This window comes from Schistocerca cancellata, chromosome 6 (assembly GCF_023864275.1).
Source record: "Schistocerca cancellata isolate TAMUIC-IGC-003103 chromosome 6, iqSchCanc2.1, whole genome shotgun sequence".
NCBI classification, from domain to species: Eukaryota; Metazoa; Arthropoda; class Insecta; order Orthoptera; family Acrididae; genus Schistocerca; species Schistocerca cancellata.
Genome location: NC_064631.1, coordinates 114,604,400 through 114,622,553, shown reverse-complemented (window position 1 = coordinate 114,622,553; position 18,154 = coordinate 114,604,400). Strand labels below are relative to the sequence as shown.

At 38.3% G+C, this 18,154-nt stretch overlaps 1 protein-coding gene across 3 annotated transcripts in view; it reads left to right on the top strand.

The window, feature by feature from the left end:
• LOC126191580 (zinc finger protein 239-like) overlaps window positions 1-18,154 on the top strand; it is a 319,091-nt gene that overhangs the window by 3,772 nt on the left and 297,165 nt on the right. The window contains exon 1 of one of the 3 annotated variants that reach the window (XM_049932512.1): window positions 9,043-9,314. The exons of the other annotated variants lie outside the window; for them this stretch is intronic. The gene's annotated coding sequence lies outside the window, so the exon portion shown is untranslated. Of the gene's footprint in view, window positions 1-9,042; window positions 9,315-18,154 lie in introns of those variants that run through there. 3 annotated transcript variants of the gene reach the window in all.

Here is an 18,154-nt window from a genome sequence, read left to right as displayed (position 1 = left end):
CCAATTCTATTCAATACCTCCTCATTAGTTATGTGATCTACCCATCTAATCTTCAGCATTCTTCTGTAGCACCACATTTCGAAAGCTTCTATTCTCTTCTTGTCTAAACTATTTATCGTCCACATTTCACTTCCATACATGGCTACACTCCCTACAAATACTTTCAGAAACGACCTCCTGACACTTGAATATATACTTGATGTTAACAAACTTTTCTTCTTCAGAAACGCTTTCCTTGCCATTGCCAGTCTACATTTTATATCCTCTCTACTTCGACCATCATCAACTCATTTACTACTTTAAGTGCCTCATTTCCTAATCTAATTCCCACAGCATCACCCGATTTAATTAGACTATATTCCATTATCCTCGTTTTGCTTTTGTTGATGTTCATATTATATCCTCCTTTCAAGACACTGTCCATTCCATTCAGGTGCTCTTTCAGGTCCTTTGCTGTCTCTGACAGAATTACATTGTCATCGGTGAACCTCAAAGTTTCTATTTCCTACTCCAAATTTTTCTTTTGTTTCCTTTACTGCTTTCTCAATTTACAGATTGAATAACATCGGGGATAGGCTACAACCCTGTCTCACTCTCTTCCCAACCACTGCTTCCCTTTTGTGCCCCTCAACTCTTATAACTGACATCTGGTTTCTGTACACACTGTAAATAGCCTTTTGCTCTCTGTATTTGACCCCTGTCTGTAAAGAATTTGCGTTAGTATTTTGCAGCTGTGGCTTATTAAGCTGATTGTTCGGTAATTTGCACATCTGTCAACACCTGCTTTCTTTGGGATTGGAATTCCTTCTTGAAGTCTGAGGGTATTTCGCCTATCTCATACATCTTGCTCACTAGATGGTATAGTTTTGTTAGGCCTGGCTCTCCCAAGGCTGACAGTAGTTCTAATAGAATGTTGTCTACCCCCATGGCCTTGTTTCGACTTAGGTCATTCAGTGCTCTGTCAAACTCTTCACGCAGTATCATATCTCCTATTTCATCTTCATCTACATTCTCTTCCATTTCCATAACATTGTCCTCATGAACATCGTCCTTGTATAGATCCTCTATATACTCCTTGTACCTTTCTGCAGTATCTATCTTATCCCAAGTGATATGCGCCTCTACATCCTTACATTTGTCCTCTAGCCATCCCTGCTTAATGAAGATTAAATTTGGGCAATTTTCTGGGTTTTCTTGTGTAAAGGAACATTTGAAAATGGAGTTAAGCATTTCAGCCTTTGCTTTGCTACCCTCAATTTCGGTTCCTGTTTCTTTTGCTAGGAATTGGAAACAAATGTTGGTGCCATTAACATCCTTTACATATGACAAATATTTCTTTGGGTTTTGTGAAAGATCAGTTGACAATATTCTTCATCAGTAGTCGCTGAAGGCGTCACACATTGTTCTCTTGAGAGCCAAACACGTTCCGTTCAGCATCTCTCTATCTATAGTCCTGTGGTTTGTTTTACACATAATATGCAGTAGTCTATGTTTCTTTAGAAGTTTCTTTAGAGTGACTATATACAATGGAAGTTCCCTCCCATTATGAACTGTTCTACTGGGGATATATCTGTCCAGTGCATGGTCAACTATTGTTTTAAACTTGAGCCACAGTTCCTCTACATGCTCTTGCCTTGTGCTGAAAGTTTCATGTTCTCCATTGAGAGATGACGCTACTGATTTTTTATCTAGTTGTCTGTACATATATATCTTTCTTCTTGTTTTACTTGTCCTTTGTAGTTGAGTAATCATTGTTGCCACAGCCGCGTCATGGTCACTGATACCATTTTCGGTGTGGACTATAGGTACCAAACTAAACTGGCACACCCCATGGATGAAGTAGAGTATCAAATGGTAATTTGTTTTCAGCAGCAGTGGATATGTTGTAGTTGTGCCAGACCATCACGTTACACTATTCAGTCATTTGGTTGGGCGTGACAAAGCTGTAACATTTCTGCTGCTGCCGAAAACACAGTATTCAACATTATCAATCGGCTGCACTGTTTTCTTTTGGCTCGTCTATTGGTGTGCTGTGGTATAGGAATTTCAGTGTTTACCAAGATGCCAGTCATGTATGTGAAAACAAAGAAAAAATTAATTAAGCAACTTTTTTCGAGGTGATAATCAAAACTTTATGACTGACCTTTGTAGATTCTGATAGGGATTTTTGCGGACCTTGGGGCCTTGTTTAATTTTGGTGCTTTCACTTGTATCTCAATTCTGCTGACACTGATATCAATAAGACTCATCTTTGCAGTGATACAAGAGTTAAACTGGTGTGGTGTTGCTGTCACTGTAAACATGGGTTTGTTGTTATATCTGCATAACAGTAATTTGGCTGTCTACTCCACACTTGGATCTTCTGGACTTCTTTACCAAAGCTGTAATAGTTACTTTAGATAAAAAAATATTATCTCTTTTGCACCACATTTTATAAAGTTTCCTCACCATTTATTTATTTATTACCTTTTTTGCATTTAATCACCAACTGGTGACTTTTGCAAACATCATAGCATTTTATACAATTTTTGTACAAACAGTAGGAATTTGCAATTCACATGTACAGGAAGCCACTTACGAGTGATGCACTTGGCAATATATGTTACAGTACTTCATAATGCAACAAACATACAGTTGTTACATAGTGTAGATATTTGAATTTACAGCTTGTTGTTACAGAAATAATATAAATTACACTCACTTCAGAATAGTACATCGTATAGATAGAAGATTTAGGCCTGCATTTAAGAATAGCTACATTTTAATATCAGTATTCATTCAGTGAGTACAAACATTTGAGAGTTAAGAATGATTTTAATTCCCTTTTGAATACATTACCTCTGTGGCATCTTATAGCACTTGGAAGTTTGTTAAACCATATCTGCCCATTAATCCAAGGACTATGATCTGTTGTTTTTGGTTTAGTTCTGTTTCTGAAGAAGCAATTTCTTTGTCTTGTGTTATGGGTATGCACATCAGAGCACTTAGTTTTATTATTTTTATGGTCCACAAAGAATGTTTTTAATTTGTGCAGATACAAGGAATATACAGTTAGATATTTACGTTGTACAAAGGTTTCCCTACATGACTCTCTGTATCCTAATCGATGCATGGTCCTGATTGCTCTTTTCTGCAGTGTTAGGATTCTGTTCATTTGTCTATCAGCAGCACATCCCCATACCCCTAATCCATAATTAATATATACAAATGTTGTCCCAAAATAAGCACTTTCTAATGTTTGTTTAGAGACTAATTTTGACAGTTTGCTAATGAAGTGCAGTGAACTACTGATTTTATTGCATACAAAATTGATAAGGTCTACTCATCTAAGATTTTCATCTAGCTATATCCCCAAAAATTTACATTTGTCAGTGTCTACTTTTTTGATGCCACTTATGTTATCAATACAGGTTTGGTATGAATTACCAAGTTTGAATGATAATAGCTGGGATTTGCTAATATTGACTTTTAGACCTTGATCATGGAAGTAAGTAGTTATTTGACCTAAGCCATCAGTTGCAGCCAATGTCAAGTCATTAGTTTGTTTGCAAAAGAACAAAAGTGAGGTATCATCTTCATAACTTACTAATTGGGAGTACAGAGGTGCCTCTAAATCATTAATGTAGACCACAGAGCCCTGAGGTACACCTTGTTTTACTGTTTCGTAGCTGGATTGGAAATGTTTGATCTGATCAGTAATTTCATAACTCAGCTTTGTACACTGCTTACGGTTGGTTAGATAAGTGATCAGTGGATGTGGCATTTATAGTGCAAGTTTCCAGTTTGCTTAGTAGTAGCTCATGATTCACTGAGTCAAATGCTTTAGTAAGGTCTAGAAATATCCCTGATGTCTGCATCTCCTCATCCAGGGCATCATACACCTTGTGGAGAAATTCAGTATCTGCCGTAATGGTACTGTGATGCTTTCTGAATCCATGCTGTGTTTCTGCTAGTAAATTATTCTTTGTGAAATAATCAATAAGTTGTGTCAACAAAACAATTTCAATTATTTTACCAAAAATTGGTGTTAGTGATATGGGCCTGAAGTTTGATAGCTCTTCTTTTGATCCTTTTTTATGCACAGGTTTAACTGTACTTTTCTTCAATAAATTTGGAAATGTGTGCTCCCTGATACAACTGTTGATCATATGGGTAATTATTCCAACTAATTCCTTATTGCATTTTTTAAATTATAATACTACTCAGTCCATCCCAGCCAAATGATGTCTTATTCTTTAAGTTATTTATTAATTTTCCTATTTCCTCCACGCTCACTTTCTTAAATTCAAAAGCAGTTTCCAGCCTAGGGTAAGGCTTTACCATCTGAGTCAGACCTGTGTTATTAACTGGATTCAAAGCTGAAGATATAAAATATTCATTTGCAGATTTTATCTGGATCATTACTATGGTTTCCTTCATGTTGGATTCTGTCAATTTGAGCATCTAACTTAGGGGTGGCTTTGCGATATCTATTTATTATATTCCATGAAGTCTTCCATATATTTGTTAACTGAGCTATTTCCTTATCTAGAACCTGTTTTCTTAAATTTGAGAGCTGTTCCTGAAATTGTTTTTTAGCTTGATTGTACTTATCCTTAAATATTTTCTATTTAGTTGATTTACGTAGCACACTTAGATCCTCGATGGTTACGAGTTACTACTTTCTTATTTTCTTTCACTGGACAGCAAAAATTTAGATATTGTAAAATAATATCATAAAATTTGGCCTATTTGTATTCGGACCCTTTTTGCCGAAGAACTAGTTGCCATTCCTCAGATGCTAGTTTACTTTTAAAAGCATTAATGTTTTTCTCTTTAAGCATTCTTTCACGTTCTATGATCTCAGTCTTTTCTTGGATGCTTATGTGTTCATAGTCTACGAATTGACATTTGTGGTCTGAGTAGTGGAAGTCCACAGTCTAGCATCTAATACTATATTTTACCTCTTTACTTAGTATTATGTAGTCTATTCTACTAGAAGTAGACTGAGTTACTCTTTTATCTGAATTTACTGCATTCATAAGATTGTAGGAGTTAAGGGTATCTCTTAGCTTGCTGTTATGGTTATTGCAAGTATTGTTATCTTGTTTGGGTCACAGTGCCCACTATTCTACTAAAAATATCTATGAAATGCCCTACCTCTGATTTATGATTTAACAAGTGATATGTTTCCTTCTACCTTAAATATACTCAAAAGTTTATATAGCTTCCATTTAAATGTGTGTTGATATAGCATTTCTTGGGAAGACTGCATATCTCCATGGCTGGATGGCAATCCTTTGAATACATGTTGCTACACCTGAGCTGGTATTTTCTCTCGCCACAACCACTGTCCCATGCTAAAGACGCACATCGACACTCAGTATACATGTACATTTGTAGGCAAGACCAAATATTGCAGTACCACCAATCGGCTGTACACTGTGACCTCGTTGAGATGGCAGACACCCCTTTTTCAAACTTGTATGTTATGGGGACCAGAACATCACTCATCACTCAAGCAAACAAATGCAAATAAGATAGTTAATTGCAGAAATGTCATGAAATTAATACAAAAAACACCGGAATTACAGGTTTTGTGCGGGGCAAACTAGACAATGATCCTATTGATGAAGACATACTAAAACAAATATTAAGCACAAAATCAAGCAAACTAAATCCTCAGCAATAAACAAAACCCAAAACCCCAATTAAATAAAATATTGAAAAAACCTTATATCCGAAATTTTACTTGAAATATATAGCTCCAAAAACCCACCTACCAATCACAATCCAACATAATTACCAAAAACTAACAACACAACACAAGAATTCATAAAAAAAATGCATCAACACCAATTTTGATATACAAGAACACAAAACTGTGCAAATAAGCACACATACCATAAATAATACAATTAAAATAGATGAAACCATAAAAAGCATACTTTCAAACCAAATTCAGCCAACACCTGAATTTAGTTATAGCAAGAATAATATGTCATCAACACAATTTCTTGAATGCCTTCCCTAACAGGAATCACTCTGCGTAGAACACTATACCTTGTCCTGGCAACAACATCACATATACAGGTCCCTCATCCAAGTTGCTACAACTTTTGTTAATTTCATACTTTCTCCTCAAATGTAACACTGCACATACTCAACAATTCAACTGAATGACTGTAGGAATTTAATCACAGTCGACATGTTGTTCACCATTGTGGCATACAGGAATCTGCTTGTGGATTTTATCATTCTGTTGGTAACTTACAAGAATAAAACACAAAGTTAAATCTCCAGTCAGGAACAACACACCACATTAATAATTCCAAACCCAAAAACAAATCTATTACCCATAAGTGCCAACTTCAAAATAACTCGCTAACAAGCTGTCACAAACTCTTCTAATATTAATCTCACAAACAGCACTCAAGGAGTCAAATAATCACTAACATCACTCACAAATAATTTAGAAACATAACATCCCACACTAGAGAGTGCTACTGTGTACTTCAACATGCAATCAACAAACACAATTTGTGCCACCATGGCATCACACAACACAGCACAGTTATGTGATGGTGAAACTGCAAAGTTCAGTTTACCCCATTTATATTGGACAGATTATTTTATGTTATTATTTTCTTAGTATATAAATTATTTTTCTTGCAAGTATCATTCATTGGTAGGGAGACATAGGGATGTGCCTCACTCTCTCAGCGAGATATATGTCACTACACTGGTGTTGTTTGTCATCTTGTAACCTCCTTTGTAAAGGAACAACTGAAAACAAATTTTCGCATTTTAGGCTTTGCTTTTCTGCTGTCAATTTTAGTTCTTGTGGAATCTACAAGTGTCTTGACACGAACTTCGGTGTCAACTGAGAACCTTTACTTTCGAGCGGAAATTCTTTGGGTATTATGAGAGGTCTGTGGGTAAGATACTGCTACTACACCTCTTATGCACAAGTCACTGTGGTGACTGTTTACCATGGAGAGCCTCTCCCATCATGAAGTGCTGTACTAGATACTTACCTGTTCTGTGCTTCTAAAGTTGAACCACAGTTCCTATTCATGCTCCTGCCCAGAGATAAATGTTCTGAGATCCTACTTGACATATGACACTGCTGCCTTTTTATCTACTTCACCAAATGTTTTTATTGTTATTTTAGGTCTAATATATTTCTGAAGTGAGTGGACTGCCAAATTAAATATCCAAGTAGTTTTCAGAGAATTCGTGTTGTTTTGCAACGCCTCTTGTCAGTCTCAGCACTTACAAAACTGTAATTATCCCAATTGACCATTGGGTGACTAAAGCCTGCTTCAGTGATGACAGGACAATTGGGTAATATACATGTGAGCTGAGGTTCTACCTAAAGATTTCTGTTACATCTGGGATGACTTTGGTTGTTGACAGAAGTACCCAATTATAAGTTTATGCCCATATTTATTGCTGAATCTTACCCAAACAATCTCACATACCCTTTCAGTTTCTAACACAACAGATTTGAGTTTGTTGTCTACTGCAGTGAATACACCACCTCAATTTCTTGTCAGTTCATCTTTTCAATGCAAACTTAGAATTTTCCCAAAAATCTCACGTTTGGGAGGATGATGGTTCAATCACGGGTCTCGTCTGGCCACCCTGATTTAGGTTTTCTGTGATTTCCCTAAATCACTTCAGGCAAATGTCAGGATGGTTCCTTTTGACAGGGCATGGCTTATTTCCTTCACCATCCATCCTTAATCTGATGAGACCGATGACCACGCCGTTTGGTCTCTTCCCCCAAATCAGCCAACCCTCATTTGGTAGTATGGGTCCCACACACTCGAGCAATATTTTAGAATCGGTTGCACAAGTGATTTGTAACCAATCTCCATTTCAGACTGATTGCATTTCCCCAGGATTCTACCAATAAACCAAAGTATACAACCTGCTTTACCCATGACTGAGTCTATTTGATTGTATCATTTCACATCTCTACAAAGTGTTACACCCAGGTATTTGTGTGTGTTGACTGATTCCATCAGTGATTCAGTGATATTATACTCACTTTTTTATGATATTACATTTTTTTGTTTTGTGAAGTGCATAATTTTAAATATCTGAACATTTTAACCAAGTTGCTAATATTTGCACCACTTTGAAATCTTATCAACATCTGACTGAATGTTTATGTCATCTCTTTCAGATAACTTTTCATTATAGATGTCTGCAAAAAGTTTGAGGTTACTATTAATATTATCTGCTAGGTCATTAATGGACAACATGAGCAGCAAGTGTCCTAGCACACTTCTGATGATGACTCTCCATCCAAGATGACATCCTAAGTCCTCCTTGTCAAACGTCTTCAATCCATTCACAAATTTAACTTGATACTTTTGACAATAATCGTAGGTGTGGCGCCGCGCCAAATGCTTTTCAGAAATCAAGAAATACTCCATGTATCTGACTGCCCATATCCAAAGCTTTCAGTATGTCACAGGAGAAAAGTGTGAGCTGGGTTCCAAATGATGGATGTTTTCAGAACCCATGCTGCTTGGCATGGAGGAGGTTTCAAGGTACCACATTACGTTTGAGCTCAGAATATGTTCTAGTAGTCTACAACAAATCAGTGTCAAGGATATTGGATGGTAGTTTTGTGGATCACTTGTACCACCCTTCTTGGAGAAAGATTTGATTGCGCTGTTTTCGAAGAACTGGGCATGGTTTTTTGTTTGTGATGATGATGATGATGATGACGACGATGATATTTGGTTTGTGGGGTACTCAACTGCATGGTTATCAGCTTGTGTACTAATTCCCATCCTTTTTACGGTCCAGTCTTGCCACTTTCCCAAATGATGATGAAATGATGAGGACAACACAAACACCGAGTCCCTGGGCACAGAAAATGCTCGACCCAGCTGGGAATCAAACCCAGGACCCCTGATCCAGAGGCAGCAATGCTAGCCACTAAACCATGAACTGCGGGATTTTTGTTTGAGGGATCTATAATAGATTGTAGTGAGAAGACGAGCTAACTCAGCTGCAGATTCAGTTTAGACTCCGATAGGTATTCTGTTGGGCCCTGGAGCTCAATAAAGTCTAAATCAGGGCAGTCACGGTGGAGCTTATCTACTGCTCATATGGTGGCAAAACGTCAGTCTCAAGTAGTCAGTGGGATGATACTTTCAAATAACCAATGAGAAGCAAGAACATAGGCAATGTATTTACAGTGCCAAAATTGAAACCATTGATTTTGCTGTTTTTCAATGCATTATTGGCCAAAAGCTTTATTTGTGACTTTCTTTTTGTTGTGCCTATCTGGGACTCAACAACTCTACTATAAGGTGAGTAGCAACTTCCCTTTTCATAATATTGTTACATTCCATCCTGGATTTTCTATTGTTTGATTTTTTTTTATTACATCATGAGTAGCGAAACTGTCCTTGCATTGCATTTATGATCTCGTTTTCAATTTCTCTTCCTAATGTATTCAAAACATGTAATCTGTTTGCTGCTCTCGGATTGACTGTGAAGTGCAAACACCTGACACACTTTCTTTTGTTCCCATTATACCTTGTGGCTGATAACATTCCTGTGTGAAACACAGAAGTACGCCACTGGACCTATTCTAGACTTTTACCCCTGGAGCTTTGTTCAATTGTAACAGTTTCACCTGTTTCTCAACGCCATCGACACTAATACTTATTTCACTCATCTTTTCAGTGGTATGCGGATTAAACTGGGGCAATTCTCCTGGTTTCTTTTGTGAAGGAACATTTGAAAACAGAGTTAAGCATTTTGGTTTTGCTTTCCTATCCTCAATTTCAGTTTCTGTCCATTCACTAGGGGTTGGATACTAACTTTGGTGCCTCTAAAAGCCATTACATACAGCAAAATATTTCTTTGGGTTTTGTGAAAGAGCATCTAACAATATTCTTGAGGGTATTTTTGTTTCATTGCAATTACAAAAATGTATGATTTTTTCACCAGATGCGTTTCGCTTTATTGAGGTAAAGCATCATCATTGGTCTGTAATTAACTTATTTACATTTTGATTTGCTTTTAGATCGAAAAACAGCTCGTTTAGAATAGGTTGGTTTGTACTTACGATGATTTTTCTGGCTGATTTCTCGCCTACATTGGGAAATGCCATCTGCTAGCACATTGTTGTTTTTCTGTATTAGACATTTATAATTTTGATCTAATTTTTAGATGTTCTGCAGCACTATGCATTTCTAATGTTTTTCACTACACACTTTTATGCACACCACTGTATTCTGTCTGTTTTTGTACTTCAAGTATGTATTATTGTTTGTGTTTCGTAGTGTTGCCAATATAACTTTGTCTTTGACCTACAACTTTTTTATTTTTTTATTTTGAACTAGAGTATTGTATGTGTGTAATTCTATTTGATTACATTTCTGTCTTCCCCCCATGAACCATGGACCTTGCCATTGGTGGGGAGGCTTGCGTGCCTCAGCGATACAGATGGCCGTACCGTAGGTGCAACCACAACGGAGGGGTATCTGTTGAGAGGCCAGACAAACATGTGGTTCCTGAAGAGGAGCAGCAGCCTTTTCAGTAGTTACAGGGGCAACAGTCTGGATGATTGACTGATCTGGCCTTGTAACACTAACCAAAACGGCCTTGCTGTGCTGGTACTGCGAACGGCTGAAAGCGAGGTGAAACTACAGCCGTAATTTTTCCCGAGGGCATGCAGCTTTACTGTATGGTTAAATGATGATGGTGTCCTCTTGGGTAAAATATTCCAGAGGTAAAATAGTCCCCCATTCGGATCTCCGGGCGGGGCCTACTCAGGAGGACGTCGTTATCAGGAGAAAGAAAACTGGCGTTCTACGGATCGGAGCGTGGAATGTCAGATCCCTTAATCAGGCAGGTAGGTTAGAAAATTTAAAACAGGAAATGGATAGGTTAAAGTTAGATATATTGGGAATTAATGAAGTTCGGTGGCAGGAGGAACAAGACTTTTGGTCAGGCGAGTACAGGGTTATAAATACAAAATCAAATAGGGGTAATGCAGGAGTAGGTTTAATAATGAATAAAAAAAATAGGAGTGCGGGTAAGCTACTACAAACAGCATAGTGAATGCATTATTGTGGCCAAGATAGACACAAAGCGCACACCTACTACAGTAGTACAAGTTTATATGCCAACTAGCTCTGCAGATGATGAAGAAATTGATGAAATGTATGATGAGATAAATGAAATTATTCAGGTAGTGAAGGGAGATGAAAATTTTATAGTCATGGGTGACTGGAATTAGAGAGTAGGAAAAGGGAGCGAAGGAAACATAGTAGGTGAATATGGATTGGGGGAAAGAAATGAAAGAGGAAGCCGTCTGGTAGAATTTTGCACAGAGCATAACTTAATCATAGCTAACACTTGGTTAAAGAATCATAAAAGAAGCTTGTACACATGGAAGAATCCTGGAAATACTAGAAGGTATCAGATAGATTATATAATGGTAAGACAGAGATTTAGGAACCAGGTATGAAATTGTAAGACATTTCCAGGGGCAGATGTCGACTCTGACCACAATGTATTGGTTATGAACTGTAGATTAGAACTGAGGAAACTGCAGGAAGGTGGAAATTTAAGGAGATGGGACCTGGACGAACTGATTAAACCAGAGGTTGTACAGAGTTTCAGGGAGAGCAAAAGGGAACAATTGTCAGAAATGGGGGCAAGAAATACAATAGAAGAAGAATGGGTAGCTTTGAGGGATGAAGTAGTGAAGGCTGCAGAGGATCAAGTAGGTAAAAAGACAAGGGCTAGTAGAAATCCTTGGGTAACAGAAGAAATATTGAATTTAATTGATGAAAGGAGAAAATATAAAAGTGCAGTAAATGAAGCAGGCAGAAAGGAATACAAACGTCTCAAAAATGAGATCGACAGGAACTGCAAAATGGCTAAGCAGGGATGGCTAGAGGACAAATGTAAGGATGTAGAGGGTTATCTCACTAGGGGTAAGATAGATACTTCCTACAGGAAAATGAAAGAGACCTTTGGAGAAAAGAGAACCACTTGTATGAATATCAAGAGCTCAGATGGAAACCCAGTTCTAAGCAAAGAAGGGAAAGCAGAAAGGTGGAAGGAGTATGTAGAGGGTCTATACATGGGCGACATACTTCAGGACAATATTATGGAAATGGAAGAGAATGTAGATGAAGACGAAATGGGAGGTACAATACTGCGTGAAGAGTTTGACAGAGCACTGAAAGACCTGAGTCGAAACAAGGCCCCGGGAGTAGACAACATTCCATTGGAACTACTGACGGCCTTGGGAGAGCCAGGCCTAACAAAACTCTACCATCTGGTGAGCAAGATGTATGAGACAGGCGAAATACCCTCAGACTTCAAGAAGAATGTAATAATTCCAATCCCAAAGAAAGCAGGTGTTGACAGATGTGAAAATTACCGCACAATCAGCTTAATAAGCCACAGCTGCAAAATACTAACGCAAATTCTTTACAGACGAATGGAAAAACTAGTAGAAGGCGACCTTGAGGAAGATCAGTTTGGATTCCGTAGAAATATTGGAACATGTGAGGCAATACTGACCTTACGACTTATCTTAGAAGAAAGATTAAGGAAGGGCAAACCTACGTTTCTAGCATTTGTAGACTTAGAGAAAGCTTTTGTCAATGTTGACTGGAATACTCTCTTTCAAATTCTAAAAGTGGCAGGGGTAAAATACAGGGAGCGAAAGGCTATTTACAATTTGTACAGAAATCAGAGGGCAGTTATAAGAGTTGAGGGACATGTAGGGGAAGCAGTGGTTGGGAAGGGAGTGAGACAGGGTTGTAGCCTCTCCCTGATGTTATTCAATCTGTATATTGAGCAAGCAGTAAAGGAAACAAAAGAAAAATTTGAAGTAGGTATTAAAATCCATGGAGAAGAAATAAAAACTTTGAGGTTCGCTGATGACATTGTAATTCTGTCAGAGACAGCAAAGGACTTGGAAGAGCAGTTGAACGGAATGGACAGTGTCTTGAAAGGAGGATGTAAGATGAACATCAACAAAAGCAAAACGAGGATAATGGAATGTAGTCGAATTAAGTTGGTTGATGCTGAGGGAATTCGATTAGGAAATGAGACACTGAAAGTAGTAAAGGAGTTTTGCTATTTGGGGAGCAAAATAACTGATGATGGTCGAAGTAGAGAGGATACAAAATGTTGACTGGCAATGGCAAGGAAAGCGTTTCTTAAGAAGAGAAATTTATTAACATCAAGTATTGATTTAAGTGTCAGGAAGTTGTTTCTGAAAGTATTTGTATGGAGTGTAGCCATGTATGGAAGTGAAACATGGGCGATAAATAGTTTGGACAAGAAGAGAATAGAAGCTTTCAAAATGTGGTGCTACAGAAGAATGCTGAAGATTAGATGGATAGATCACATGTCTAATGAGGATGTATTGAATAGAATTGGGGAGAAGAGGAGTTTATGGCACAACTTGACAAGAAGAAGGGACCGGTTGGTAGGACATGTTCTGAGGCATCAAGGGATCACAAATTTAGCATTGGAGGGCAGCGTGGAGGGCAAAAATCGTAGGGGGAGACCAAGAGATGAATACACTAAGCAGATTCAGAAGGATATAGGTTGTAGTAAGTACTGGGAGATGAAGAAGCTTGCACAGGATAGAGTAGCATGGAGAGCTGCATCAAACCAGTCTCAGGACTGAAGACCACAACAACAACAACAACAACATTTCTGTGTATTTATGTACTGTGTAAGAGTAGAGAAGGAATAGTGATGGGGGGATATATATGTATATATAGGGAAGGGGGAAACCATGGTATACAGCAGTGAGATGGAGTGTGAGTTAGAGGAGAAAGTGAGAAGTGAAAATGTACTAACAATAACAGCTGTGGTATTCATTGAAGGCTTCACGCATTGCTCTCTTAACAGCTAATCACATTTCATTCAGTGTCTCTCTAGTTTTATGCAGTAGTCTAGGTTTCCTTAGAAGGTTCTTGACAGTGGGCATATAATGTGGATGTTCCTTTCCATTATGAACATATCTAACCAGTGCATGGACAACTGTTCTTTTAAACTTGGGCGATAGCTCCTCCACATGCCCCTGCCCTGTGCTGAAAGTTACAAGTTTCTCATTGAGATATGGTATTAATGATTTTTTTAAATCTAGTTGACTGAATGTATGTATCTTTCTGCTTGTTTTGTCACAAATAAAGCTTTCGGCCAGTATGGCCTTCGTTAAAAACAGAACCCCCCCCCCCCCCCCCCCCTCCTCTACACACACACACACACACACACACACGCATGAATGCAACTTACACGCACATGACTGCAGTCTCAGGCTGAGCCTGCAGTCATGTATGTGTGAGTTGCGTTTGGATGAAAGCTTTATTTGTGGCATTCTCTTTGTTGTGCCTATCTGCGACTCAGCATCTCCGCTGTATAGTGGGTAGCAACTTTCCATTGTTATATTCCATACTGGATTGTCTATTGTTTGATTTCTGCTTGTTTTAGTTGTCATTTGTACTTTGGTAATCATTGTTGGCACATCTGCATCATGCTCACTGATACCAGTGTTCATGTGGACATCCTCAGAGAAATCAGGTGTATTTGTTACCATTAGATTCAATTTATTTCAGTTGTGTTTGATGTTCCAAACTGTCTGTTCTAGGTAGTTTTCAAAGGAGGCTTTTAGTAATGTTTCATAGGATGTCTTATCAACCCCACCACTGACAAAACTGTAATATTCCCAATTGAATGTTGGATGAGTAAAGTCTCCACCAGTGATTATAGTATGATTGAGGAACTTATGAACAAGTTAACTTAGGTTTTGTCTAAAGTTTTCATTTACTTCAGAAGATGAGTCTGGTGGGTGATAGAAGGATCTAATTACCATTTTGTGCCCACCTCTGATTCTGAGTCCTGTCCAAACAATCTGACATGCAGCTTCAATTTCTGTGTTGGTGGTTTGAATTTCTTGTCTACTGTTACAAATACACCCCCACCATTTCCCCTGTTATCAATTTCATGTTTCAACCAGCTTTCTGTACCTAGTATTATGAGAGTTTCACTGCTTTCCAGGAGCATTTTGAACTCTGGCACTTTGTTGTAGATGCTTAGGCAGTTAGCCACTAGGATTTTAGTACTCTCACCTGTGGAAAGCATTTCTTTTGATCTCACATGGATACTTCTAGGTTCCTTACAGCTTTTGTTACCTGGTATGGATGGAGAGTTTCCTGATCTAAAACAAGCTTTCTGTGCACTCCATAAGCAGTCATCTACCTGCGTAGCAGCCCCTGATCTATAGTGCACACCTGACACATATAGGGGGAGCCTACAGTTGTCAACCCTATGGCACAAGTCCGGGAAGTCATAAGCTACCTTGTCATATAACCTTCAAAGTCTCTGATGCAGACCTTCCATGTGACTCAGAACCAAGGGGCCATGATCAGCTCAGTTTCAAGTGTTATGTTAGCTACACTCCTTTTTTGGAGTGTTTCACTGGGACACACTGACAAATATTAAGGCAGTTGATAATAGGGTGTTAATCAGTATGTGGCATTTCTTTGGATTTTACTCTGATAAATCCGAGTCTTCTACAACTGTCATTATCTGGACTGGAATGGATCCCACACACATTCAGTTACGTAGGTAGCAGCCTCTAGTGTGTTGTGAACCGCCAAGGCATTTAGGATAACCCTACAGTTGTCAATCCTGTGTCACAAGTCCAGAAAGTCACAACCTAACTTGTTACAGAAGTTTTGAAGTCTCTTGTTCAAGCTTTGTTCTTGCGTGGAACCTGTGGACCACAATCTGGGGACAATGTTGCATGCTGTGAGCTTGGTTGAAATTCTATGTGAATGAGGTCCCTAGGCATAAACACTAGTTGTACAAGGTGACTGGTGATTATTCTCCTCCCTAACTGCCATTTCTCCAAGGGATATCATTATTTGTTGTATATTGTTGCTGACTCACTGACCTGTACCATTCCCCCGGGAATGAGATACAGACAAGTGAAGTGTTTCACATGGCTCACTTTCAGTTTCAGTTGGAGTTACTGTCCCAAACTTGTTGGTTAGAGTGACATATGTAGTATCCTAAGGACTCCCTGATCCCTGCTGCACTGTGAAGGCTCCTACATGTGCCATTGACATGCTGTTCACAAGTTGACCATGATTGATAGGTTCCAAATTTCCTGGAGAGGTGGCAGAATCCATGAGAGAGGATAGTTCTTGAGGTGTGTTTGGTATCTCTGGTATATTTCTCTCAGTAACCCACACAATAAAACCATTCCCAGAGCATCCAGCTGCTATAAAGCAGACATAGTGATTTCCAGCTACTTATGATCAGCAACTAACTTGTTCCATGCACAATAATGGAATTCACAGTGGTGCTGCATTGTGGCTGGTGCAAATTTTATCTGAGCAGTGAAGAATCAACTTTAAATAACCTAGCTGATTCTTTATTAATTTCTGGATTTGTTATGTTGTAAGGATTACATGTTTCCTTTAAGAACTGAAGCATTTCACACCAAATAAAATTGTTATGTTTTACATTAAAAAGAGTTAAAAAAAGGAAAACGCTTATTTAGCCCGTAAAGCTAAAAAAAAAAAGGAAAAGAAAACGCTTATTCATCCCGTAAAGCTACTGGAATCTTTGGGCCGCAAATGTTTGCTCTCTAACAAACATACTGAATAACTTCAACAATTGTGGATGCGCAGAAAATGCTGCTACTGAATCAAAGCAAAGGTCTGTGTTTTGACCCTAATGGGCCAATCAGAAATGACTGACCACCATGCCACACTGTGCCAGTGGCATAATTAGATGCAGTAGGGTAGACATAGGGTCAGCAAATGGCTTTCTCAATTCTTGTTGGCTGTCTTGACCTTGGGGCCACTACTTCTCATGCAAGTAGTTCCTCAGTTGGCCCCACAAGGCTGAGTGAACCCCTCACCAATCCTACGAACAAGGAAATATCCCTGGTAGTACCAGGTATTGAACCTGGGTCTTCTGTACAGCAGCCATGTATCACAGACCACTAAGCTACATGGGGAGGCGTAACGCTTTGTAATAGGGGAAACTAAACGGAGTATGATATGATATATGCGCAGAAGTCACTACCATGCTGCAGCAGTTGACTGTGTAATAGCTATGTTTATGACATGATAGTAAACTTTCAAGAACTTCCTAAGAAACGAGTGGAAATAGGAGGAAGTAATACACTGATTATGTAAGTACCTATACTGCTGTTATGGGAAATTATTTTTCAAACCAGGTATTGCTACCAAAGTTTGTAGAGTGCAAGTCTGTAGCTTACAGCTATAGATTAACCATGAAATATTTATTTATTTTATTTTATGCATCCAGGTCCATAAGACCAAATTCAGGAGCAAATCTTCCAGGTCATGAGCATGTCAGTACATGAAATTAAAACACAAAAGTAATAACAGATAAAATAAAATGTTTATGAATCCAAAAGAAGACAATCCATAAGTTTATGTAAACACAATCAACAATATAACACAGCAATCAGCTTAATTTTTCAAGGCATTACCCATGACGAAACTCTTCAGCTTCGATTTGAAAGCACTTGGATCACTGCTAAGACTTTTATATTCCTGTGGTAGCTTATTGAAAATGGATGCAGCCGCGCACTGTACACTTTTCTGCTCGAGAATCAAGGAAGTGTCATGCAAATGCAGATTGTATTTCTGCCCAGTATTATCTGAGTGAAAGCTGCTAATTCTTGGGAATAAGCTGATATTGTTAAGAAGAAACATCAGTAAAGAATATGTATAATGAGAGACCAATGTCAGAACAGGCAGACTAATGAACTGCGGTGAATTTATACCACTTATTGCCTGAACTGCCCATTTCTGGGCCAAAAATATCCTTTGAGAATGGAAAGAGTTAAACATATGTCACAAGCAAATGAAAATAAGCAAAGTAGCCCACTTTTTGTGTCGAACTATCACTTACTTCAGATACCATTCAAATAATAAAAATTCAGCATTAAGTCTTTGAATAAGATCCTGAATGTGGCCTTTCCACAGCAGTTTACTATCTATCTGAACACCAAGAAATTTGAATTGTTCAGTTTCACTAATCAAATGCCCAGTCTTTGAAATTGAAATGTCACGTTTTGTTGAATTGTGTGTTAGAGAATGTAAAAACTGAGTCTTTATTT